We start from the raw sequence: 27242 nt of genomic DNA, 5'->3' as shown, positions 1-27242 counted from the left end.
TATCTTTCCTGAGGTTGTTCAATTCTTCAAGTAGTTCTTGTGAAACACAAGAACCATACACTTTTCTAATTAAATATTTCACAATTACTGGATTTTTATACATCAGCTTAATCTGACTTTAGTTCAAACGTGCAACTTAAATAAAAAAGATACAACTTTTGTATTCCAATAAAATAAATAAGACATAAGGTACAGTTTAACACCATGCTGAACTTCAAGGGTTACCTTTTGATATTCACAATACATTTCCTCACATTATCGATATATAAAGTAGAAAATAAGGAAACAAAGATGAACAAACCATCCATAAGCTTCTCCGAATAAACCATATGGTCGTGTTCCAACAGACAAAATGAAATTTTAAACACAATAGGATTGTTTAATGCCATATTCCACTGGGTAAAATTGGATACAGAAGGTTGGATTTCTCCATCCCAGGTTCCCTCTTCAAACCACAAACTGTTCATGTGCAGCTGATAAGTACAGTATCTCTGAAACTCCCTTTATAACCCAGTGCATACATTGAAACAATCACTGGAGTGCATTTTTTCCCAGGGAAATGCGCAAAGAACCCAATTTCTGAAGACAGAAATGTATTCTATCACAGGGTTTTGAATAACAAGTTATTGAGTTCTTGTTCTATCATGATGGGAAAGTCTCACTTGGGACTTTTTGGTTCATTTGACAAGAAGTTGTTATAACTGTAAAGGCAAAGGTATACATATATCTACATTACAAAGAATGTCCTTGTTACCAAGAAAGACACTGTCGATATTCCTAACCCCAGACAAAGAAAAGCATAATGTGTATTCATTTTTATGTATTAAATGCTCGCATGTTCAGATATGAGAACATTGCTCTATGTGTCTCACTGCATGCTGGTGGATTTGGTTTCCATCCTGTCAGCAACAACCCGTGTGGTTGATGCACTCACTTGTGCTTCAGCTAGTACAAAGTACTGCTTCACTACATCTACAGCAATGCATATTTAGCATCCTGCTTTCTTCTTATTTAAATCTACTTTAACAACTTGAGAGCCTTGTCACTTGGACAGCCAAGGTCATGATTTTTGAAGAAGGTTCACTGCAGACAAACCCCAAAGGGATATACGAGTGTCTCTTTGTCCAGTCACATCAAAAGAAAGTTTTTAAAAGGGTTAATCAATGCTTTAAAATAAAAAGGACGTGTATTCCACAACAGAAGCTCCTGTTTATGCTCCTTTGGGCTGCTCATTGTAGAAATCTAGTTGATAGAAATTGGAATGAAAAGCTTACAATCAGCTATTCCTAGAAAAAAAACTGCCTCAGAAAAAGAGAACACACAATTAACCTCTTGGTATATGCTTTATCCTTGGTAAATGATAGCATTCCACAGTGTGGTAACATATTACGCAGTTCCTCCTCTGAAAAGAATCTTACTAAAATTTATATTTCAGCATATTCCTTAATTTCTAGAATAACAGATCGGATTTAACTTAAACAGATTTACTTAATAAATTAAGTAATTAAGATGTAAAAAAATAAAATCAATACTTCATTCTCTTGTTAAGTCCTACCTTCCCCAGTAAGGAGAGAGTTACCACCACCCCTCTATAACTGATGAGTGCCCAGCTTTTAAAACTGAGGTACAGGGGCTGGCGCTCCAGTATTTTGAAAGCAGGCAAAACCCTCTTAAGTCAATAAAGTTTTTTTTACAGTGAGAAACTTCAGAGAAATACTGCCCTGGCAAAACCTGTGATTGACCTCGCCCCAACCAAAAACTTGATTCCCAGATATACAGTCCTATAAAATCCACTATCATCATGGTTATATAACTGAACAAATAGTTAAAGTACTTTTTCTGCTGCCAGTGAGAGAGGGAAGAAACAACTATTTAAAATATTTGCCAGCTAGAGGTGGGGGAAGTAGGAAGTTCTGCACTCCAATGGATGAAGAGTAAAAGGTATGCAATATTGGTAAAAGATAAGCACAAATATTGCTGGGTATAGACATCCACAGAAACAGGCAAACTGCTTTATACATGGTAATGTCAGGTTTCTTAAACACTACTCTTATTTTTCCAGTTTCCTTTCACTTCCCTTCTAATACGATACCAAACAAACACTTAATGACAGCTTACCTCTAAAGATAAAGAAATAGTTGCCTGATTGTTGCCAATGTCTCACAGACTTTCTTTCACCTTGCAATAGACTCCTATGGAAAATGGAAAGCCAATTATTGAAGCAGAAACAACCAGAAGTGTGCTCTCTCTCTAACATAAAATTACAATCAGACTACATATTTCTTTAAATATTTCAGTGTAAGAAGTGTTCTCCTCTACGAGGAGAAGAAAGCAGTCCAGCAAGAGCTGCAGGATGAAAGCAGCTTCTTTGGTTTATGCTCAGGTTCAACATGAAAAGAGGATAAGGATTCAGTGGTCAACAACAGAAAGATGAAGCAGTCGGTTCCTACTTGCTAGTTCATCCAAAAACCAGTAAGCATTTAGCACAGGCATGGGCAAACACTGGCACAGGATGCTCAGAGAGGTCACAGGATTCGAGACTCAGCTGGACCCGGCACTGAGAAACCCAACCTAACCAGGCCTGCTTGGAGCTCATCTAGGAGATGAATGAAGAAACCTCTGGAGGTCACTCCAAACTTAAATAATTATTCATCAGAGAATAATTTTTAACCTTTTTTTTCAATATAACAATTATTTCTCATTTAATTTTTAAATATTAGAAAAGAAATAACTTTTGTTCTGTCACATTCCCCAGGAAATTTCCAAGCTAGTACAAAAGCAGATTGATTGCTTTGTCTAACTATAAATTTTAGGGTGTCATTAAACCACTCCAGAGAATGTTTCCTATTTTAGGTACCCCTGTAAAAAGTTTCTTTTTTCTTCCCTCCTGTATGAATCTCTCTGTGGCATGTAATCCTGCTGCAAATCTTAATTCACAAGTAGATTTTCTATCAATATATTTCCACTGTTAATCTAGACTACAATGGCAAAGCAAAAGAAATATGCACCTAGGAGACAATCCCTTAAATTTAGCACTAACATGACAAATTTTTCTTTCCACAAAATTAAACCTGTCAGTCCACATCTGTTCATGAAGAAGGAAACAACTCAGTATTCCAGCAACTTCTATTCCAGCAACCTTTCAAAACAAAAGTCTAGACTTACAATACTCATCTCCAGTATAGGAGTCATTAACATAAACTATCTCTTGATTCATGAGCATCACAGCAGGCAAGACATTACTTTCTCCTATTCTGCACTTGCAGCTGATTTTTCCATGCTTATGCTGTTCAGATAGACAAGTAGTAGGGCACATTCAGCTGCAAACCCCTTCAGAAGCACACCTAACACTGCTTTAGATTAAACACTTGCTGCAAGTACCAGTGTGGGACACTTTGTGCACAGAAATCCACACAAACATACTGCTGTTAAGACATTAATATAGTTTAGCCCATTTGAGAGATTTTTGAATGCTGGTGCCCAAGCCATTTGTCATACATACATGGTACTGGTACAGCTCATCAATAGAATTTGTAACTTAGCAAGATTGAAAAGGCAAACGTGTGGTCCAGAACAACAAACATGGCTTGCTTATGCACAATCAGTTATGGAGGATGGAAAAAAAAGTTTTTTGCTAATGATGCATTAACAAAGTATTCTGTTTTTAAATACCATGCAGCTCACTCAGCATTAACTAGTGCAATCCTCATCTGAATTGACAGCATTTATATAAGTACCATATCTCATCAAGGCCTAACTAAAATTTTAGAGCATTTTCTTGACCCAAATGGTACATTCTATTTTTGTCAATTACATATATTAAAAAGAAGGAAGCAAATTGAGACAAACTAGCAGAGAAAAGCAGAGGAAAAAAAGTAGTCTTAGAATGCTCAGGTAGTTTCTGTGCTGTAGAAACCACATATACAAATGCCAGATTTTCTTTAAGTATTTTTCTCCTAACTATATATTAAACCACCCAAGAGACCCTATGGTGGTAGCTGTCCTAAGGAATCAATTTCAACTCTTGACACAAAATACAACATGCTAGGACATTTAGCAAAAATGCAATTATATTACAAAACATTTTAGCTAACAAAGATATTAACTTTTCACATTTACAGCTTTATCAGCATTTTAAGGAATCAAACAGATTGTCATTTTACTGTTTTCCAAAATCTAAAGACAGTTACTTAACAAGTGAAAACATTTGTTTGCAACCAAGAGTGATCCTCACATCCCAAGAACCCTTCAGATAAAGTAGTTCTGTCAGGATTCTGCAAACAACTTTTTTAGTGTTTATCATATTTTCTGATTTGCAACTTATCACTGTTTATTTTTCCTCTACCAGAAAACACCCAAACCTTGGGTCTTATCTATTAGTCCTACTGTATAATTTACTGCCAGAAAGATAAAACCACGTAGTTGATCTGCTCACATCTCCAGCTCAGAGCTACAGTTCCTTATCACACAGCTTTATACAGCTTAAAGACTCAATGTGTACAAGAGCAGTAGCCCAAACCAATTACTGTGATATCAACTGCTAGATTTTTCTACCTAAGAATTCCAAAACCCACTCCTCAACTTGGATACTGGTTACTCTATGTTCCAGCTAAGCAATAGAAACAAGGATATTTCTTAGTTCTCCTGATCTATGTTTTCAGTAACTGATTTCTGGGAGGCCATGTGAGAGCATGTGAAGCTTGGGGTTTGTTTTTTTTTTTTTTTTGTTTGGTTGGTTTTTTGTTTGTTTGGGGGTTTTTTGTTTGTTTGTTTTCTTGGGTGTTTTGGTTTTGCTTGGTTTTTTGATGGGGCAGAGGTAGGTGTGGGATTTTTTCACTTCATTTTTTTGAGTGTTTTGTTTCTAATTAAAACCTTTTCCTTTACAGATAAAAATAATTGTTTAGCTGTATTTTTTCCATCCCATATCAATGCTTTTAATATCTTACACTATTATTTTTAATTCTTAATCTAATTTTTCCTATTAAAATTCTTTTCCTATAAATGCCTATTTTTCATCCCTGGGGCATGTCAGTGAATATTTCTTTCCCCCCAATATACCTGTTCTCACAATACATCAAAAAGCAGAAATCTAAAAGTAATCTGACATACACATACTTAATGGAAGTTGGTTTAAGCTTAGTATGTTGTTTTAGAAGGTTGATACTGACTGCGATCAAACACAAAAGTTATTTGTATTTCCACTTACGAAAATAAAGCATCAATAAGAAGCAAATGAAAGACAAATTTCTGATTGCAAGGACTGAGGTGTTAAATATAAAGCTACACAAACAACTAATCAGCAAACTACATTAGCAAACAACTAATTCCTAATAAATTTATGGAATTGTGCTATATTCATCACACTATTATTCAGCAGAGGGCATTCTGCTGATCAGGTATCATGTGGACACGAGCTCCATTTTAGCCTTAAATTTCTATTCAAAGGAGCAAAATAACCATGTAACCAAAATTTTTTAAAAATTGTCATTGCAAATATATTCTCCTGAAGGAATTCTCGACATCACAGAGATAACACTGAACACACACAAAGCAGATTTATTTTCCACAAGCATCAGAGCACTTGACTAAGACTGAGACCATTCCTTTTTCATAAATGGAAAAACCAGGGTGAAAGGTTATTTTCATAAACTTAGCGGCAGGCATGAAAAGAACCAAAGTCTATAATTACAATACTTTTACTGAATTCTACAGAGAAAATGTAGTATCTTTAAATGCTAATTAATTGATTGATTTTAAATAATAATAAAGATTTCAGGTGAAACATGCTTAATTTTACCCAAATAACTAGTAAACATTGAATGAGCTGATATTTAACATTCCTTTCCATGCACCTCAAAACCAAGAATGTGCTAGATGCAAGAAATACAATATCTTGAAATTGTGTAATCTGCTTTTCAAAATATGGAAGTCTTAAACAGAATTGGTTTTATATAAATCTAACACCACCCTGAAATCTAACATCTCTACCTGAAAGGCCCAACATCTGTTACTAGTTCAATGAAAGTACTGAATAAAGAGGCTGCCCAGTACATCTTGGGGTATGTTTCTATCACAATGAAAACAATTTAAAATTGGAAATAATGCTTATTTACATCATCAATATTCTAGTCTTGATTTTTTTCTTATTTGTAGTTTTTTCTTTTAAAGTATCTTAAAATGTTTTTGAACAGCTGGTTCATTTTCTTTGGTATCTATATATTTGGAATTTTATACCCAGAGTTTTTCTAGAGTCCCAAATTAATTGACACATTTTATTTCTAAGTCACCTACTTACCAAAGAAACATGACTACCTCACATTAACTAGCTACATAGTAGCAACGTGTTAGGCTAGAGACCAATTATTCCAATTATCTTAGACTGATTCTTAACTCCTGATGAAATCTCCTCTTGCAGAAGTACATACTGAAAACACTGCTGTTTTTAAAGGATAAGCCATACAGAATATATTTGTGCATTTGCCACAGGCAAAAAGTATTTTCTTCTGGACAATTTGATCTTGGACCGTAATTAGTACACACAGTGCATGTTTCACTCACAGATGAATTTGGTAAACAGAAGCAGAAAATTTTCTGAAAAGGATTTTGCTTTAAGATCTTCCACATCATTTTTTTTCACTTACTTGGTCAGAGAATACAACTGGACACTTACAGCACGTGATGTATTTCATTGCTCTCCTCCTTTGAAGGGCACAGAGCTGTCAAACCATGGGGAAGAGCAATAATGGATTTGTAACCAAGAAGTACTTTGTCTTTGGGAGACCACTCAGAAAACATTAACTACACAGCAATGGCTAAGAGGACTTTGTTGTCTCAGTAAAAATTAAAGTATTTTTGCAATCTGTGACTTCACTCAAACTCTGACCTTATGATCAGAAAGTCAGAGCCATGTGCACAACTCAATAGCTTTGGTCAGATTCATGATACAGCCTCTACAGTGAACCACTGCAAGGATGGAAAAGACTTTCTGGTCAAAAACTCAGGTGTTTGTGGGCTGTGCTGTTTATTCTGCTGTACCATCAATTTAAACCTTATTACCTTCAATTAACAGCTGAAAATTACTATATGCATATATACATATACACATACATTAATATGAACGTACTGTGTGGCTCAAGCAACTACTTGGCTTAAGTAACAATGTCACTGAATTAAACAAATCATTGTGGCATGCACTTTGGTTTCATTTTTAAACCTTTTAGTATTCATTTTCACGAAAGAAATGAAAGTAGGTTTTTACAGAATACATAAAGGATAACAAAAAAAAAAGCGCACACAGCAGTCTGCTTTATTCCACACAATTGGCTAATCTTTGGTACAAAAGCGCCGTTCAGATGTTAATCAGTTCAGATACACAGCTTTACAATAAGAACAAAAACTAAAATAGAAAAAGTAGTGAACAGAAATGTTTAAGAACTAGAAACAGCTAAAAAGCTCTTATAGCCAGATAGTCCACAGTCTAAGCTGCAAACCTGCCTTAGTTACCCTACAACCATATGTGATTATTAGCATTGTGAAATTCTGTATATAGAAAACAGAGCAGAAATGTCTTAATGTACAGCAGTGCTAAATACATCAAAATTAAGCACTGACAGAAAATCCTGAGATGGTATAAGAGGGTTTTTTAATAGCGTAAAAATACAATGAATAGTGGTATTATTTGTATAAAGTTAGGAATTCTAAAGATAATAAAAATAAGTCAGTTTGTTCTAAAACAACTTTGAAGGAAATAATAAAGGCACCTCTTTGACCCCCAGAAAAACATATAAGCACACATAGAAACAATTTCATCCCCAGTCCCCCTAAAAAATAACCAAAAACAAAGCAACACACCCAAACACTAAACAACCTGTCATAAAGAATCTGAGTCTCTTCAAAAAGCTTTTTAAAAATCTTGCCTAGCAAAGGTAAGCAGTAAAAAGGTGCAGCTAAGCACTATGCCCATATCACTCAACACTCTCTATCCAAACCAATGACTGCATTTTTTTTCCACTCACTTGATACTTTTTCTGGTCACTTCTTGCATCCTCCCACCTGCTCCTGCACAAACCTTGTTTAATAGCTGAGCTCTCTTGTCATGCACGGCCGTGATTCTAAAGGACCAAAGGCTGAAACAGGGGATATCAAGTACTTTCCTCCTACTAGCTGCTCAGCTGTATGGGGCTGATATCCAACATGTACTTTCACTACAACTGAAGAAATATGTTACCTTAAAGTAAAATAAAACCCAGACTTCTGCAGCAGAGAGAAAAATCCAGCTATTTTTTGCTGTGTGAGTCATCCATTAGATTCAGTTTTTAATCTGAGATCAGTAATACCCATAAACTTAGCCCATGCAAAACAAGACACAGAAAACAACTCAATTGTTTGAAAAGAACATTTAACAGAGCTACCCAATTTTAAAAGTCTGTTTCTTGAAGGCAGTTTTCCACTCTCTTGCAATACTGTATCACTGTTTCATTGATATTTAAAATATGCAGTCTATTGTCAGGGTGATGTTTTTTTTCCATGGCAGAATGTGTGAGGCTGACACTGAAATATCCATTTCTTATATTTAATCCTTCAAAAACCAGATTGACCTCAAGTTTCTACTTGGGAGCCATGACTTTCAGCTTCACCATCCCTTGGTACTTGCTACAAAACACCAGCCAACAAAAACAGTAACAACCCAACCTCCTTGAGCTTGGCTTCTTCTAGGATTTCCCTATTAGGAAGTTCCATACATTTTCTTCATCTCAAAATGCTTATTCTCAAAATAAGTTCATTTTTCTTCCATTGTCACATTGTTGAGTCTGCTCCTGATACAGACTGGCATTTTTTCAGTTCCCAAATCTCCCTAGGACTTTCCTGTCTTACCCAAAACACAACAAAAATCTCCTCCATAAGCAGGCTTAAGAAAATGTCAAAACTGACAGTATGACTCAAAGATTTAAAAAAAAAATGATGGGGGGGAGGAAGTTTTCATGCCTTATTAATACTTATTAAAAAACTCTCTTGTAATTACTGAGTTTTGTGCAGCACAAAGGAAAAATTAAATATTGTTGCACAGTCTGCTAAGCAATTTTTATATCACCAAAACCTCAACATGCTACAATAAATTTTATTTGAAGACAATTTTTTTTGACAGATAAGAAGGTAATGCAGAACATTTTGAATGTTACTAATTTAAATCCAATAAATCACAAAACCTATCTTTTATGAAGAATTCATACTTTGGAAACAAAATTGGTTTTACAGATTGAAAAACAACCACTTAAAATGTTTAAAGTTGTATATTTCATTTTGTGCACATTTCAGCCCTTTCAAATAGATAATTTTTGTACTGCAGTCATAACCGGCTGTTGTCAGTTCTATATATAAGCTTTCTGCTTACCATGCATATATGTCCTTTCAAGTGGTTAAATTGGGGATTCCACTTTACAGTACTCACACTTAAAACAGTTTCATGATTCTTAATATTAGTGACAACATGTTTTAAAAAAAGAAAAAAAGAAACAACAACAACACCCTGAAAAACACCACACAAAGAATAAAAAAACCCCCAGAAAATAGAATACTGCAATAGCCCCTCCTGTTATTTTTTATATTGCATTACTTATTAAAAAAAAAACAAACCCAAACCATCATCTCTTAAAATTTAGATACTAAATAATCAAACAGTAATAAACAAAATAAATTAGTCTCTGAGGTTTAAGATACTTCTGTCAAAGCCTAAATATTTAGAGAGAAGGTCTGACTGTCAGATTTGATTCTCTCAGCTAAACTCAAATCACAAAATACTTGGTTAAACACATTTATTTTTTGAGTTACAAGTGTCCTTCTCTTGAGGTTCTGACTGAAGACTTCTCCATTTCATGAAATCAGGTTAAAGGCAGCTAGAAGTCTGTGCCAGATGAGCAACAAAAACCTCCTTTTCTCCTCAAATATCAATGATGCATTTATTACTAGCATTTCCCTCCTTTTTACCTTAAGTCAAAATGGTTTATCATTTTCTCTCTGATCAATACATTTTAAATGACCAAACTTTTGTCCAAGTCCTTTCCCTCAGGCTAATCATCACAAGTTCAACCTTTCCTTGAACACTCCATAGCAGTTATTTTCACCTAATTGAACTCAGAAATTTTTATTTTAGTGAAGTACAATGAAAAAGTGCATCTCTTTAAAATTCATTTTGAAATCAGGACTCTGATGTGTTTCAGCAGCAGCAGCAAAATAAGGTTGCACAACTAAATTTCTAAGTGTATTAAAACAACTCCCTTTTTGTTTTGGTTAGTTACTCTCTAAGTTTTCTGAAATGGTACTGACTGTGTTCTCAGGACCCACCTTCTGCTAACACACTATCAGCTACTTGTAACTGGGGCTTTTATCAGAGAAGGTTTGCAAACCAAGATGCATCAGGTAAGCTTCAACCAGCCTATTCAGAGTAGGAAAAAGTAGCAGAAATTATAGGAAAAGTGTCAGCGTATTGTATAAAACACTGCAGGTCATAACTAATTCTCATGACAGATGGTGACATTGTGATTGGCAGGTGGCAGTGAAATAGGGCCTCAGCATTTACAGAAGGTAATGGGAAACTTCACAGACCATTTGTGCTGAAGATGCTGGCCAAAGCTGGTGGAAAGCCATCACCATCATGCACTGGAAAATGTCCACCACAGTCCATGCCAATAGCTCTAGACAACTCTTTTCAGAAGCCACTGGCAAAGGGGAATTATTTGGACACACCAGGCTCCTGACTGCCCAAAGTACAGACACAACCAGCACCAAACTGTGGGCCAAGTGGTGTGTTTGAAAGGCAAAGCATTCCTCCTGCCTTGGACACAGGAGGTGCATCATCATCAAATCTTGACCTACACGATTAATTCAACCCTTGCTCTTAAAAAGATCACTGCTTGCTCCTTGCTTGCTAACTATAATGAAAATATTAAGATGTTTATTTTGTCATTCAGTCATTTCTGGTATTGACAGAACAATTTAGAGAGGAGGTAGCTCTATCCTAAAGGGCTTTCCCTTTCAGTAACTTTAAAATCTAGCATAGAGTACAGAAATTTCTTTAGTATTTACCTTTTACTTTGAGATATCTTTGGCGTGGTTAAACAAGAAAAAGACCAAATCTACAGAATACCATGAGCACCATGATGTCCTGTTATAACAATCTCCCAACAAATATTTCTATTTCATAATAAACACTCAATTTTAATTCCAATCCACAAATTATTTTTATTTCTGTTATATCCTTGTCACTATTATACAACCTTATAAATATCGCTTTTAGTATTTACAAGCTTCACACATCTGTATTTAGAAACATTCATGTCTTTTCATAATCTATCTTAAGATTTGAAGTTTTTTCTTAGCCTAACCATTTACTGGTTTACCTTAACCATTTTTTCTTCTTAGCCTGACTGTTTACTGAGAGAAACAACACTCAATCTGTCACTAATTTCATGCAGTTATCTTCCCCATATTAGACCTGATTAGCTGTTAAATCCAATAATTTATATTTTTCTTTTTGAAAACTTTCAGTATAATTCCACTGCTTACGTATTTCAGATTTTACAATAAAATGTAGATAAAAAATTTGTAGAACAAATATAGTGTTCTTAAGGTATTCCTAATGAGTCTCTTCTTAATCCATGTGTGCCAGGTACAAATAAAATCTTGAAATTCTAAGGAAAACATAGCAAATGTTTCTGAATTTCATGGAAATACCCTGCAACTTACAAAATGAAAAAGAGAACTCAGGGTCAAAAGACAGCAACAGAAAATTGTGATTTGTGTGTATGTGATTGAAACATCTATAAAATTAAAAACTGCAAGTCAGATAACCTGTATCAACAGGAAAATCTAGAAATGGTAATAAAAGTAATCACTGTAACTTTTTAAGTCACTGAAGGACTATACACAATAGCATAGTGTATTAAGACCAAGAATAATCTCGTATCAAGAGTTTATTAATACAGTATTCTAGTCTAAATAAATATATAAAGATATTAATTACTTACAAAAAGTAGAGGGAACAACTATTTGCTTATCAGGGGAATCAAGCAGTGATATATTATGTAAGTACCCAGAATATCACACATCTAAATTCTGGAGTCAAACTGCTCAGATCATGCAAATTATGTGTTTCCATGTAAAAAACCCAAAAGGTAGCAGATAACAAAACTGGGAAAATAATGCTGTTCTAATACATTCATTCACAGAAACTTGTGATAAAAAAGGTATTCTAAAACATGTCTCTTTTACTTGAACATTGTTATTTTCATAAAGGTCTGTACTTTGTTTACTCGCTATTCAAGTGCTAATCAGGGAGGAGAACTCGGCTATCACCTCTAGCAGAAAAAAATCACTAATAATACTTCCTGTTTGCAAAATGCAGTGTGAATATTTTGAACAGACAGTCTAAGCAGAGCTCACTATTTTTGTAGCTGTTCCATTCACTCCTAAGCTAACCAGGTTCTGTGACCCACTTTCAACAAGACTGAGAAGGACTCTAGTAAAAAACAATACCAAGTTGTAAAAGCTGACAATTCGAATCATCAGAAAAGGCCAAACCAACCAACCACACACACAAAAAAAAAATTCTATAGTTTTATATGCTTGAAAAAGATAACAATAAATTTGTTTAGATTTTGATATCAGTAGGCCTGAGCTACATTTAGAACATGAGACCCAAAGTGTGCTCATTTAGTGGCAATGCTTTCAGAGTGAAAAGCTGGTATAACAGAATTATATTGATGCAGTCCAGGTAAGTCTGTTCTATATGCTGAAGGAAGTATTTTTAATTTTAACAATGTATTGTCATGCCATGTATACATAATGAAATTTTCACCCTGATATTAGATCTATACTCACATCCTTTAAGCAGGAACACATTTTTACAAATACTGTCCTTTCTTCAGTTCTTTCACACAAAGATCAAAGATTTCTTCAACATCCCTCTGTGAATCAGAAATCCAAACCAGCCCTGCAATACTCTTCAGTTTTCATTGCAAGAAGGTGCAACACTAAGTTAAAGTCAGTAAAATCCAGGACCATGCACTAGTGACCCTCTGAGGTTTTGGTTCAACTTGGCTGTACATTGCAAGTGAGTTTGACTGAGCTGGCCTTATGTAAATGGATGGACTTCAATAAAAGGCAGCCCTAATGTATTAATCCAAGGCCTGGGGTGTTTTCAGAGCAGGCTAGAGACAATCCCAGACACCTGGCTTTTGAAAGACCACCAAGGGAATATGCAAGGGGAGAAGGGGAGCGAAGGTCAGTAAAAGCAGCCTGAAATAAAATTTAACTAAATTCAAGCCTATTTTAAAGCATCTGGATCAGCAGCCTTGAAAGTTTCTTTATAGTTATCAGATGCTGAAATATGCTTTTCTATCTTAAGGATACAAAATGCTTTCCAAAGCAATTCATATTACATGCTTCAGAATTCAGCAAGAAGCACTACCTGGAAACAAGATGTTTTTAACTATAGGGTCAGGATGCATTTTGCCTTGGCAGCTTCAGTATTTACTTCCAGTCTCTGGAAAAGTGACAAAAGCAACTGTGCCATTCAAATTGGGGAGATGCAAATCCGAAGAGCACAGACTTGGCTATCAGATGGAAAAGCTACTGCTCTATAATCATGAACAACCAGGGGTTTAAGCTAGACTGGGCAAATGAAAAGACATCAATATAATCAGCTATCCAACACTCTTATTTCATTCAACTGTCTCTTCTCTTTTCCTACACTACAGCGTAAAGTAGGTTCTCCAGAAACTGCCCATAAAAAATATTCAAGCGAAAATCAGTTCAATCTTATTCTTTCTTCTCTTTTTGATTATTTGTTTTCTTTGTAATGTTGTTTTTTGAGGGTTTTTTTAGGTGCTTTTCCTGGAACTCAAGTAAATAGGAACAGACAGAACACTCGCCTTTTCTTCTTTACATGATTCTTTGCCTCCAATTTATTATATTGTGTCCTTATCTATACATTTCTCCATGTCACCTCCCTTCCACAGAATTGATTTTCAGTTACTTACCCCTTTTTGATTAAATCCTGACTCCTCCTTTCCCCCTATCCTTTTGCTGTTATCCTCTCACTTAGTTTCCTACACATTCCCCATCTGAAGCAGACATTTGTTTGCCTGTCTGGTTCTGCCCTCTGGCAGCTCTGGGAAGTGGCCAGTGGCCATCCCTGTCAGCTCATGACCAACAAGCCATCCAGCACCCTGGCAGCTCTACATCCACCACAGCATCTGCTGCCTCCCAGATTGCTGACCCAAAGCCAACAACTCCAAAACCAAAGAAAGGATAAGTGGGAAGCTACTGTGAGGCGAGGCCGGTGATGGCAATAAAACGAAGCTTTTGGAAGCCTATCAGAACTATCTGGTGCACTGCCATCCATCAGCTCCCAGCTTGCTGTGGGAAGAGGGTGCCACCTGGTGCCCACTCCACCCTCCACTAGCAAAACTTAACCTGCTCCTCTGGCTTTTCTGGCCATTGCTCTCTAGAAGGTCACCTACTTTTCTACTATGAGTCCTCAAAACTTAACATATTCCTATAATCTCCGTCTCATGCAAGTTTTAACAGATCTTGAAACATTTTCCAACTTATTAGACACTGAAAGGAAGAAAAAAAAATGCAAACCAAATCCATACACCTAAACAAGTCACCAAGTAGGAAATGCCCACTTACGTTCTCCAGCAGGGGCCCCATATAAACCAACCTGATACTTCTTGCTCAATAGTTAACTACACAGCAAGCCAGGATCCTCGAAGGATAGGACAAGAGGAAATAAAATCACTACATCTTTGCTCTAGAAAACCTGCTACAAAAATTAAGGATTTTCTCCATTACTTTGCTCTTGATCTCTACTACACTACACCCAGCTACACCATCATTTTATTTCCCATGGTGCTGCTCGCAGCTACCCCAGCACAAATGAAAGCAAAGGCAGTTATATTCTGATTCTCTGGGGTAGATATTTAACACTTTCTTTTCTGTACAGAATACTTAAACTACAAAAAATATAAGGATCATACTGAATCTAAAGTAGAGTTTGCAGAGTTGGTGGGGTTTTTTTGTCTTTTTTTTTTTTTGTGGTTTTTTTGTTTGTTTGCATTTGGTTTTTTGTGGGGTGTGTGTGTATTTGCAGTGAATAAAACCTTAAAGGGAGTACCCTAACTGGCTGGAAGACCCTCTGAGACTGTCTCTGAGTTGGAGAAGAGATACATATTTGCCCTTTTCTTATTTAAAGCACTCAGCTGAAATTCAGCTTCATGAAATGTGAATGCTTTCTATTATTCTAGATTTTCACATCTCTGCTTTCCTCGTCAGTTCAGTGGCTGCAGCCTGGAAAATGTGCACAGGCTCCAACAATTGGCAACTTTCATCTTCTGAAACTGTTTAGTACTAAATACAATATTCATATGTCTGGGTGAAACATAGTTAAAGGAACAAAAATAAAATCCTCCCTATTACTTATTGCGAAATGGAATTCATACTTCATTTGTCACATTGAATTGAATCACTTTTTATTTCAGGACTCCTTTCAATTTAAAGACAAAACATTTCCAAGTATTTATTTGCACTTGGACTGGTTTTTGATGTAGAGCAGCTGGATATTTTGTGCCATTTCTATATCCATCTTCTAAGTACAGCATCTTGAGTGATAATGGGAACATATTTGACTTGGTTTTATTATTACATTTGGGTTGCAAATGAACTTCAACCCATTGATGCCTAAAGAGTGTTGTTTTAAAACAAGGTTTAAAGGAGACTAGAAGCAAAAAAATAAATACATATATACCACTTTATTATCAGGAAGATTATTTTTCCCTTTTGTTTTGATAATTCAAATATTTATAGACTAGTTTCATTGGGGAAGAAAAAAAAAGGCAAACCACCAAGAAAAGTTGTGTTTTCCATACTGTTAACCTAGAGATTAACTTATTGTTATTAGAGCTTACAATAGCCTTTCACTGAGGCCCCAATATAATGCTATTTAACAAGTTGGCACGTGCAAACAAAACTATTTCAAGATGCTACACAACTGTGTTCTGCTTTAAGTTTTTAATTCTTTAATTATGCACACATTCACACTTACACATAAAGTATTGAGCTCTATAATTACATGATACCTGCATACATAAGCATTTATACACACACAATTATGCATGTGATAATACTTCAACAAATACATATTTGTCCTTATAAGATACTTTAAAATATGTGAGATCATTTCAGTACAATTGCTCTGGAAAAAAAAACAAAAACCCAAAACTGAAACAGAATTTAGAACTGTACCCCAATCATTCCTGTAAAATAGAAACCCTAGAAGGGAAAATGACAAGTTAAAGTTAGCAGGCATATCATATGCGTTAACAGAAATACCTACTTTTTTGAGATTTATAGGGTGAGTAATTGGAAAAGCAGAGAAGTCACTGAAAATCCTATTCCTTAAAGATGAGGCAATTTCTTCCCAAGCTAAAGTACATATTCCTTTTTAAATGTAAATGTTTGAGTATTTCTCTTCTAGTTGTGAAGCCACTTATTCCTCCCAATCAGACCACAGAGTTTCAAAAAGAAAAATATCATCAAATAAAAGGCTGTTGACTGTTCTATTCCTTAAAAAGCGCCATTCCCTATGCTCTGATTAGTCATAATTTCCTGACCTATAGGCTGATGAAATGATGAGCAGCTCAGAGACAGCCCTTTTATGGAGGAAACATAAGAACATTAAAATTAATAATACAGGTGAAATTTAATTTAGAACAACATTACTAGCAAGCAAAATTGTAAACCACTGCTAGCAAAAAATAAGCTGGTTAGGGTGGAAGTGAGAACAGAAGCTGCTCCCCATCACTCCACTGCAGCTAATAACATGCCAGACTCTGCATTTATCTCTTGCTTTAATGCTGTTCCCAAAAGGAAATCCATAGGAAGAGCTGTCAGAAGATTCCTTGGCAGGGCAACTTCTTTAGAAATGGCAACCAGCCACATCCAAAAGATAGAAGACACAAGATATTGTTCAAAAAGTACTCATAAATCATTATAATATTCTTTAATAGGCAGTAATATTTGTGTGTAAATTATGAGATTTAATGTATATATATTTGTTAAAACTGAATTATTACTGTTTTCACACAAACAGTTCCTGTTATATTTTACAAAAGCTAGACCTTTAAAATTAATTTTAAAACAAAAATTGAAAAAAACCTAAAAGTCAAACCAGCAAATACTAAGCTCACCAAAAAAACAATTGCTGATTTTTTCCAAATCTTATAGGAGTTGCAAGTCCAATATAAAGCATTTTTATATATCTTCTTAATGCAATACATAACAAGCATCAGTGAAAACACTGCTTCAGTCACTTAAAGATTTACACAGTCTATAATATGGTTGACTAATAAGATTCTATTATAGCTACTGATTGAATACTTCTAAGAGGGTTTCTTTTTTTTTACTTGGAATAAGATCAAAATGCTTGCAGATTTCAGATTGCTATTAGACAGAATAATTATATGCTAAACTAATTACAACTAAAGCAAAACCTGACTTACAACTAATTAAATTTTATTGCATGAAAATAAAGCATAGTCCTTATTTAACACAGGGCACAGCCATAACTGTTTACAAACTCACCAGTCTGTGTATTTATTTCCAGTACAATGCCTAGATCACACTGACAAAGTTGGAATGTGCCATGATTTGGACACCAAATAGCTCACTTAATAAAGTAATTCATATACAAGACAATAAAAATCAGATCAACATTCCTAAAACTGTTGCTTATATTGCTAAGAAGCAACTCTAAATGAGACATTCTCCATTAACATCCTATTTCATTTTCATGTAGTTCTTCATTGCAGTTTTACAACATGGATCAGGTTTAAATTTCAGGAGCAGATAAGTAACTTACGAGCTTAAGTTCAATTATCAAGGCTTAGAGCTAGATCCTTTTAAAAAGCCTATTCAGACCTATAAAAATGCTGACGGGCAGTTTCCACTGAATATGAAGTTAGATATTTCAGTTTAAAATCCCATTATTTGACCAGCTTCTATATGACAATAGTACCTTTAGCTTTAGCAGAACATTAGCATGCTTGCACAAGCCTAAGTAAATAATCAGTGCTTTAGCAGAAGAGAGCAAAGCAAGAGGGTGTAGACATCAAGAAGGAAGGGTGAATATAATCTCAAAGAGCAGAGAAAGCAGAGTTTGAAAGAACCAGCTGAAACCACCAGACACCAAAGTTAAGCAGGAACAGACTATATCTTTCTTCTAGTTTTACTGACCCTTTCCAGAATGTCGAAAACTATTTTTTCTTGTTACTATTACCAAGCTACTTCTGCTGAGTCCATACCTCTGCTAATTTTTTTCCTGCCCTTCTCCTCTTAGGAGCCAAGGGCACAACCACCATATTATTGGCTCACGTGCTCACTGGTCTTTTCACAACATCCTATAATTTTGAACAGATCTTGTATAATTCAGAGATCTTAATGTAAAGATTTCATTAAATAATAACAATAAAGCAGCAAATACCCTTCAAAAAGATAAAGATGACGTTAAAGATAAACTTAAAGGCAAACTAAACTGTCATTTGTTCTATGTGTAAAATGGCTGAAACTGTCCATCCCTTCAAATCATGCATATCTAAAATCTGCCTTGCACCATAAATATATTTTATTTATATAAATGTTCTAGTCCATGACAAGTATAAAAGCATCTTGACTTCTCCCCATCATGTAAAACGTCTCATCAGACTGCTCAAACAGAAAACAGAAGGGAATGGACTAGCACTTAAGCAATTTTATGAACAACGTAATTAGCTCTGGTTTGCAAAGATATCTCTAGTCTTTCCTTCTTTCTCCACATAGCTCATGCTGCAGGGCACGGTTTCTCCTCTCCACCAAGACACCTGGACTTGCACATTGTGCAAATCCAATGCCTTTGGAATCTTCTTCTGGCTCTCCATTTATTCGAAAGTGACTAACAGGTTCAAAATTATCACAGGGGGACTGATACACACATGGCATGACTACATAAACAGTTCCTTTAGAAAACTAAGTAAAAACCTTGAAAAATTATTCAAATAATTAAAAACAAATAACAAAGCACACAAATAAAGAAAAAAGAGTAGATACTTGAAAAGCAAATGCAATACAGAATGAAAAAAAAACCAAACACGAGGAAGAATAAGGAAAAAACCAGAAAAATGTAAGATGAAAAGCAATCACCTAGGTGCTTCAGTTACACCTATTCATTCTGCATGCATATGCTTCTCATGTTTTATCACATTTCACTGAAAAAACATGCTGGTTTTATCTGAGAAGAAAGGCATTTAACTATTGAATAAGCAGGGAAGTTAATAATGCAGATATTCTGAAACAATTTTATGCATCACTGCATTTGCATAACAATCTTTAAAATATAACCATGATCCCCTCCCTATTGAAGATTTTCATCAACATAGTACAACTTAACTTATTTGCAACAGCCAGAAACCACAAGGGGCTTGCTACCTTAACTTCAATTTCCTAAAAAATGTTTACTTTCTTCCAGATGGCAAGATTAAATTAGATAAACACTGTCAGCAAGTTGAATCCTCAAATGTATTCATTTCCAACACAGAAGCTTCAAAACCATCTATAATTTTGTTACTGATGTTTGGAAACAGCTGTAGCTGACATGGCTGCGTGTTGTATGTGTCAGCGTTAAAGGATTAAATATTCTTAACCCCCGATGGAACAAACCTGCTCTATTAGCCAGACACAGTATAAGGTACATCTGAGACCAGTGCTACAATAGGAATGTCTTATTAGTTCACCAATAAACAAAAGAAGTCAAAGATAATGTATTTGGTTTTTCTCCAGAGAAATGCTGGGGAGATAGCTGGAATTTCACATATACTGGTATTTTTATATATCAAATGGTTTATGGGACATTTAAGCTTACTCTCTAGCTACAAAAAATATTTTTAGATAGTTTTATTTTTATCAATTTCTTAAAATATTTTTTAAATTGTGTCATATGAGTCTACAATCAGAAAAAATAAAATAAACCTTTATGTTCCAGTTTTGTGTGGGTTTATGTAAAAACAGTTTATAAAAATGATGTATAACCTTAGTAAATCCAAGTGTATACTTGTGAACAATCTTCCTTGGGAAGGGTCCTTCATATGACTGAATGCCCCAGGCACATGACTGAAATCAAAACTGTGCTGATGTCTTCACCTAAGTCAGACAGGGCAAAGGTCAGCAATCAACTGCAAAGCTGTGTACTTGAGTTTTCTTGTTATAGGGCTGAAGAAGGGAGCAACAGCTTATGACCAGTAGGAAAAACCCCAAGCATTGTGATAAAACCAGGAAGGAAAATACACACACTCTGCACACTTTTTCCTCACTGGGCACATATAAAAGTCTCAAAGCCCTGTTCTATACACATTCCTGAGCCTACTATTTCATGGCATTTTCACATTAAGGTGAATAGGAGAGGATGTTTGTAAGTAATGTCGCAATTTCCTTGCCTACACTTGTTTAAAATAACCTCTTTTATAAAAAGTACCAGATCCCAAATAAATTGTCTACACCAATGGGAGGCGTCTCTCCAGCCTGACTGGAAGCAGAGGTAGGTGCCATTGCTGTGGGAAAAAAAATGAGAAGCAGAAGAAAAAACGGCATACAAGCAACATGATTTCTGGTACTTTACTGGAAATTGTGTGAACCCTTGCAAAAGAATGAGATGATAAATTAGGGCTGCCCTGGAGAGTTCAGCACTTCAACAGATCACATGGAGAGTTTGAAGTAACACCAGAGATATTTTCCTGTCACAGACAACATAGAATTTTTTTCTCTTAAATATTTCCTAAGGTATATTTTAAATTCAACATGTTTTTTCATTAGACTTTCATGTCTTCCCCTTTTCCCTTCATTTTCAACTCAGTTTTGGCTATTGCAAGAAAAGCTGTCCTGCTTGTCTGCTTCTACCCTCCACTAAATACTTCCAACCCCTTTCAGAGAGCTGTGTGATAGAGAGGAGTAAGAGACTCATCTTTTTCCCCATTTGAACTCCACAGGCATTGCCAATCCACCTAATTCCAAACCTAAATGAGATTTAAGATTTCATTTCCTCACTTTAACACATGGAAGATCCAGGTTGTTCCTTTTGTCCCATCAATTTAGGGTATGCCTTGGCAGCAGAGACGCTGAAAGCCGTATTCTGGGGCATCGAAATGAACATCGGCAGGAACAGACTGTTCCATCAATTTTGCTACCACTTTCCCACAGATGCAAGCTGTTCAGTGCCCTGCCATTGGGAGAAAGTTGTCCTGTGGCAAAATGCTATATACAGTATGATAAAAAAACTCCATCTTACTTGATATTTTAGGGGTTTTTGCACATCTGACACATCCCACCCTAACTGTAATGCACAGTAACAATTTGGAGGAAGAAACAGAAGAACAAAATGGTGGAACAGGTATCTGTAAATTTTTTTTTTTTTCTTGCAAACGTTTACATACTTGCATGCTATATGAATAAGCAAAAGCTTTTCTTAGTGACATAATACTCTAAAAAGAATAGGCTGGAGAATTACACAGACTAGCTTTGTTTCTTTCAAATCCAATATATCCCTATATCTCATATATTTCTGCAGTCTAAGGTAAAAAATGATGTTTGCACAAAGTATTTTGAAACAGAAAAATGTAGACTCTGCAGAAGGCACAGGCAACCTGATTTACAAAGAAAACAACACATAACATGACCCCTGTATCAAAGTTAGAGCAGATGCACAATTGCAAGGTCACTCTCCCGTCACTGTTCAGACTAGGTCAGCTGTTGAAGACATATTACTCCAAGCACACTGGCTGCCGTGACACAGACCTCCCAGGCACGAGCCTACCTTCACACCAGACAGCTTAACTAAAATGTCTCTATAGCTTAGGAAGGTCACAGCATCCTACACCCCAATACCTACATATCTGTGCAATATTAATTTCAGTAGGCATAGAGCCTCACGGTCAGACTTTTGCTTTACCAGACCATCTAGCCAAACACTTCAATTTCTCAGCTCAGGAGAAAGTCTTCTGGTTTCACTAAAATCATGGGGACTGAGCTGCATCATTACGATTCGCATGGAATTCAGCAGATTCAATTATCTGGTCCTCAAATCTGGTGAAGTAAGTCTATAAAGCCATCCAATATAATTGCTTGGCATCAGCACCAGAACAGTATGACTTCTCCTCCTGCCCACTGCATTTGTTAACCCCACACTGACTGAGCAAGCTTTTATCTCCATCCTGAACACACATACTCCTTGTGCAATAGCAGTAAGGAACTCCAGCTCTTGGGACCTCATTGTGCAGAGCACAAAGCCCTGCTAGGCAAAGTCTAAAACAATAAATAATGACAACAGATAAACAGGATCACTAGATATCATGTGTTTTCAAGGAATAAAGTATTGCATTGAATATTTCAGTAAAGCTAAACACTCAAAAACTCTCTAGTTAGACAGATGTTTTGTTCACCACTTCAAAATAAGAAAGGCTCATGGAAATCAGAAAGCTGCAAAAAATGACACTAAAAAGTTGAGAAAGTAATAAGGATTAAAATCAAACTGCCACTGGGTCAGAGTAGCCTACAAAAGGTAAACAGAAAGAGCCACAAAATATTCTAGCCATCCTTATGGACAAATCAAAGCCAGCCATCTCAGTCCACAAATTGTTCATGATGAGCTGACAGCAAAAGATAGAGAAAGGACATCTCTTAGAACCAAAATTCAATGTTTTCTTTTCTGGAGGACACTTCATTCATTCCAGGGCCTTCTTAACAATGACCCCCAGACCAAGCAGTAGGCAAAGATGCAGTTCATGGTTCACTGTTCACTATGGGCAAATGATTCTCTTTCTAAAGACAGCTTAAAAAAATCTTATTTCCCTAACCTTACTTTTCCAAGTTGATCCAAGGACATTGGATCAGAGGAAAGGTGATGGATGAAACATTCTCTCTTTTCAACTAAATAGTCCTTAATCTCACAAAAGACTTTGGAATCTAAATGTTTTACACACTACTTGAGTATGACTTTTTCATCTCAGTTGTCATCTGAGAACTTTCGAAACATACAATGAAAACATCACCTTATTGGGAATTGTCTAGAGATGTTTTCCCCCTTTGGAATAATAATCCTGTTTGGTGAGCTGCATCCTCCACCCCATGACTTTTGAACAACTGCAGAGTACAGACCTGAAGTGGCTGAGCATGGCACACCATATTCCCCTGCTCCAGGACTGTTCAAGCAGGAGCTCAGCCACCTCCACCCTGCCTCCTTTAACCCAGCACAGCTCAGCTCACACTGTTTGAAACCAGGTTAACATTAACTAATCTGGTGTGTAAACTGAAAAATGCCAGAATTATCATTGTCTGGTCGTCTTTTGTAAATATTATTTGGACTGGTTTGTGGGTGAAACACACTATTCTATGTCATCATCTTTTCTTTCAATGTTCCCTTCTAGAAAAGCATAGTCAAGCTCCAAATACTGTCAGTATCTTTATCTTTCAAATACTTCTTTTTCTTGGTAACTACCTCACCTCTGAAAAAACATCAAAATTCTCTTAAGTAGCAACTATACATAGGGAAGTAAGCTTGTGATCCAAAAAGGTAACCCAAGTCATATAAGGTCTTTATCAGACTATAGGATTCGGTAAAATACATTCATATTGCTCTTAATGCATATTTTTATACTCTTGAAAAAATTATTCCAATAAGATAATTTTCTACTCATTTTAAGAGTGATCTATACAAATCTGTGAAGTCAACTACCTAACAACAGTTCTGAAACACCAAAACAACAGACTTCTACTACCCTAGTTAATGAACATGAGCATCAGTCCTTACATTAAACATTTCTCCTCAATGACTTCTTTATCTTTGATTCATAGCTTTCCAGGGTAAGGTGCAGCTAAGAAAAAAAAGCAGTGAATCTACATTCACAAGGCATAGTGTACACCATCATGGGAATATTTTTGAGGCTACTTAATTTAAGGCCATGCCTGTGCTACCATGTACACTTTAGAACAATCACTGTTTGCACTGATGGCAGCAGCAAGGAACTGATGGTATTAAAATGTGTGAGCTGCTGAGCCTGTCACCTAAAATTACTAAAAACATGTTTAGTCAGCACCTTGTTTCTTCGTATATACCCAGCAAAGTTTTGCAAAGAAATTTAATCACATTGGAACTAGGAAGCAACAGTGGTGATGATTTTCAAACGGAAGGAATGAAGTGAAAATGTCTTCCCCTTTGAAACATGGCCATATTTCAGGACAGGCAACTCAAAACCACAGCTTGACACACTTCACCTTATGCAGAAGTATAGGCTTCCAGCAAACTGTAAGAAAAAATTAATGCACCAAGTCAAAACTAAGGTCAAGCCAAAAATACATCTATAAAGAAGATGAACCATCCTCCATGCCACCTAAGGAGAAGTCAGGTTATATGAGGGTCCTGCTCTTAAGTTTTTGTGGTCCTACAAGCAAATTGTCCTTCATTGCCTCAGTGCTCAGGTCTGTAAAATAAGGGTAACCTCCACAGCTTTTGTGACATGTAATAAACACCACTTGTAACTTCTATTCATGAACAACTGAAAAAGATTTGGGGTGTCAGTTGTGTTTCAACCTGTACTGACAGCAGCTCTGTCCTCACTGGGGGGACAAGCATGCAAGTCATTAGAAGGTGGGCTCAGGTACCCATGCACACAGGAATAATCTGCTGAATTACATCAGAAACACTGTGCCGCTTATAGCATGAGAAATAAATAATTTTTTAAATCTATTATATTTAATTTTGGATCTGTTTACTTTGCCACATGATTTTCATTTTATATTTCTTCCCTTTGCATGTGCAAAACTAGTCACATGTGGACCACAATCTGACCCAAAGGCCAAACTGGTAACTGTTTCTCTAGAGAAAAACACAAGTCTAATCCAAAAAGGCACACACACCTTTGGCTTCAGATTTGGACTAGAAAAGAGGTAACAAAGCAGAAAGTGGTCATATTTTTTCCATCCTAGTTTTTCAGTATCTATCCTGTTGTAGACACAGGCTTTAATACCATATAATCCCTTTTAAAAGTGCATTTCCAGCCCCCTTAGCAATTTCTTATTCCCAGCTTCAGCTACCAATTCCTTCCTCTTGCATGCCAGCTCTAGCAACAGCACTGTCACCAAAAGACACTTCACAAATGGAGCTAGCAAAGACTAACTCAAAAAAGGAAAAGGAAAATTAACTTTAGGGAATTTTTTTTTTTTAATATATATGTATGTGTGTCTGTATATATATGTATGTATCTATGTGTCTCTTTAAGACAAATAAATTCTGGCTCAGCCCAAAGTCATACCAACACTCATGTCAGCACCAGGAATGAAGGAAAAGGACACTTCTGGAAGATTAAAAGAAGCTGCAAGTTTTCCTATTCTCAGATGCATGCCCTAAGCATCAGGCTACAATGACACATCCCCCCCTTCTTTGTCCTCTTCTGATCCAATGAATCTGTTGTTCATGGGCAACAGAACAGCCCCAACAGGAAAAATAAAAGCATCAGCATCATAACCTATAGCTAAATGATGATGACCTTCTCCAGGAAACTGAATTGTGCTGCCTCCAAACAGCAAGGCTGCACAAGGCATGACCATAAGTCCATCACAGAATGCAGAATTACCTGCTGTCACATCAGCTGGTACTAAAGGGAAGGGTTAAAGTGTGAAAACCCCTATGATCCCTTTATATATCCATGTCTGGAAAGAGAAATAGGTGGGCAGAGGCAAAAGCTATATAAATAGCTGCACCTCCTCTCTTTCGGGTTTGTTTCTCAGACAAAGCAATCAATTCCAGGTTAGTCTTTCCTTGAAAACTTCTAAAAGCACAAACCACCAACATAAGCATTGATAGTACTGACACTACTGACAACATCTGCTATTTCAAAAAACTCAAATACCAAAGTGCATAGGCTAAAGAAATCAGCCCTGTTACATCCTCTGTAAACAAGTGGTGATTGCTGAGACATCCCTCCTGCTGCTGGAGGATTAATGCAATTTGAATACAGAGTAAGGGAAGCATAGAATCACTTATCACAGAATGGCTTGGATGGGAAGGAAATTTAAAAGAACTTCCTGTTCCTGCCCACTTGTGATTGACAGGGACACCTTCCACTAGACCTGGTTGTTCAGAGCTGCATCATCCAGACTGGCCCAAAAGACTTCCAGGGATGGAGCATACACAACATCCCTGGGCAATCTGTTCAGGTGTGTTGTCACCCTCACAGTAAATAATTTCTTCCTATCATCCAGTCTAAACCTACTCTCTTTCAGTTTGAAGCCATTCCTCCTTTTTGTATCACTACAAGCTCTCCTCAAAAGTCCCTCTCCAACTGCCCTGCAAGATCCCTTCAGGTACTGGAAGGTGACAATTAGGTCACCCCAAAGCCTTCTCTTTCCCTGGCTGAACAATCCCAATTCTCTCAGCCTTTCCTCATAGGAAAGGTGGCCCATCTCTCTGACCATCTTGGTGGCCGTCCTCTGTGGGCTCTCAGTATCACTGCTGTTCCTTTTATAAAATGGTGTCTATGGGAAAAACAACCCCACCAAGTAACCATGTGGTCCTACTATATGAATGCACAGACAGTTATTGGAGGGGAGAAGATAAAAGGCAGACTTGTATTTCAATTTCCTCTCTTTCATTTATGGTTTCTCTTGGTCAGGTTAGTCCCAAATGTTTTCTGCTGTGATGCTGAGCACGAAACAGAGCAATGCACAGAGAGTAAAAAACAGACGTTGCCAACTCTTTTCTAGGACCTACTTTCCTCCTGTAGGTGTTTCTAATTTAATAAGTAAGGAAAATGTAGGTGGTGTGCTACTCCCTTTTTTAAAACAAACTAAAAATCCAGTCCTGTCCTTATATTCCAGCCCTACACCTACCACTATGCTGTGGCTGTCTGTTGAACTGAGTCAGTGCTACTACCAACCTAGGAAAAAATAAATTAAAACTATAAAAATTGAAAATTAAGCATTCAAAATTCTATTTTATTCTGCTGCTCTGAATTCACTATACAGATAAGCAAACAGCTGAGTTTACAACAATGGAGAGAGCAACAGAGAGGACAGGATGCAATATGCCAATTTTTTATTTCTAAAGGATGCACTGACAGCTTATAAAACCTTCATATGTTAATCAAACCAGCACCTTATTTTTTTTA

At 36.2% G+C, this 27242-nt stretch overlaps 1 protein-coding gene across 28 annotated transcripts in view; it reads right to left on the bottom strand.

The window, feature by feature from the left end:
• TENM3 (teneurin transmembrane protein 3) overlaps nucleotides 1–27242 on the bottom strand; it is a 1290895-nt gene that overhangs the window by 368456 nt on the left and 895197 nt on the right. For 24 of the 28 annotated variants that reach the window (XM_064417780.1, XM_064417778.1, XM_064417776.1 and 21 more), the window contains one exon: nucleotides 2119–2192. The exons of the other annotated variants lie outside the window; for them this stretch is intronic. The gene's annotated coding sequence lies outside the window, so the exon portion shown is untranslated. The remainder of the gene's footprint in view (nucleotides 1–2118; nucleotides 2193–27242) is intronic. 28 annotated transcript variants of the gene reach the window in all.

Source organism: Passer domesticus, chromosome 4, assembly GCF_036417665.1.
Source record: "Passer domesticus isolate bPasDom1 chromosome 4, bPasDom1.hap1, whole genome shotgun sequence".
Taxonomy (NCBI): domain Eukaryota; kingdom Metazoa; phylum Chordata; class Aves; order Passeriformes; family Passeridae; genus Passer; species Passer domesticus.
This window is presented reverse-complemented; position numbering and strand designations above follow the sequence as displayed.